Consider the following 1,206-nt stretch of genomic DNA (forward strand, 5'->3'; position numbering starts at 1 on the left):
TTCAATGTCATTTATTGCTTTCTTGAGTTGTCATTGTCATTTCCTTGCTTTGGTAGTTTTAGAATTTATTTTAATGCAATTTAATATTATTTTATTCTCATGCATACCAAGTGTTTGATAAAATGCTTGGCTTAGCTTTTACTTAGTTTTTCTCCACTCTTGGCTTGAAATTATTGACTTTAGAGATCCTTGAGTCATTGATGTCCATTCTTGTTTGATACATTAGAGTAGTTAGTTGATTTGGTCTTCCTTGACCCTATGTGACCCCTTAGTATTGACATAGGACTTTGGGATTGAAATCAACTATGCCTATTTGACTTATCCTTGATGTTAGGGTTGATTAAGTAGGATTAACTCTTCATAATCATCATGTGTTTGTGGTCAATGACTAGGATAGGTAACCTTAGCTCTCAATTACTTGCCAAGATGTTTCTTGCATTTGAAGTTTCCTTTCCTTGCATTTAATTACTTTGATGTTTACTTTCTTGCATGTTTAGTTTTCACACTCTTGGTTGAAAAATTGGGTGTTTGGGTGGAATTGAGTTGTGGATATCCATTCCGCATTGTGTGGGAATGGTTAATTGGTTTGGTTTCCATTGACGCTAATCTTTCACTAAGTAATTAGTGAGTTGACTAGGACTTATGGATTGAGATTAATTATGCCCTTTTGACTAATTCTCAAGGAGGATTGACTAATTTGGATTGATTCCACACAATTGCCATGATTATGGTCCACAAATAGGATAGGAAACCTAGATTACCCACTTCTTGCCAAGAGTTGCCATTTACATTCCTTGCATGCTTATTTACATTCATTGCTACTTACATTATTTGCTCTCTCTTGCATTTCCAATCCCCATTTCCTTCATAGCCAATAATTTTACATTTCATTTCAACTCCTAGGGAAGACGGCTCAGATTTTAATACTCTCAGTTATTTTGATTTGAATTGTGACATAAAACATTTGATGTGGGAATTAATTATCGGTCTAGACTATACTTTCAACGATGTGATCCTATTTTGTGAAAATCTAGATTGACGACAAATTCCTATCATCACTGGACCTTCTTCTTCCTCAGCTGCAGCAGGCCCATCAGCTCCAGCACCTATAGCACCATCACCACTAGCACCACAGCCGACATATCTGGTAGTACAGCGTCTGTTCCACTTCATAAAGTGTGTTGAGTGCCGCGTCATGTGACGCCT

This window comes from Arachis duranensis, chromosome 5, assembly GCF_000817695.3.
Source record: "Arachis duranensis cultivar V14167 chromosome 5, aradu.V14167.gnm2.J7QH, whole genome shotgun sequence".
Taxonomy (NCBI): Eukaryota; Viridiplantae; Streptophyta; class Magnoliopsida; order Fabales; family Fabaceae; genus Arachis; species Arachis duranensis.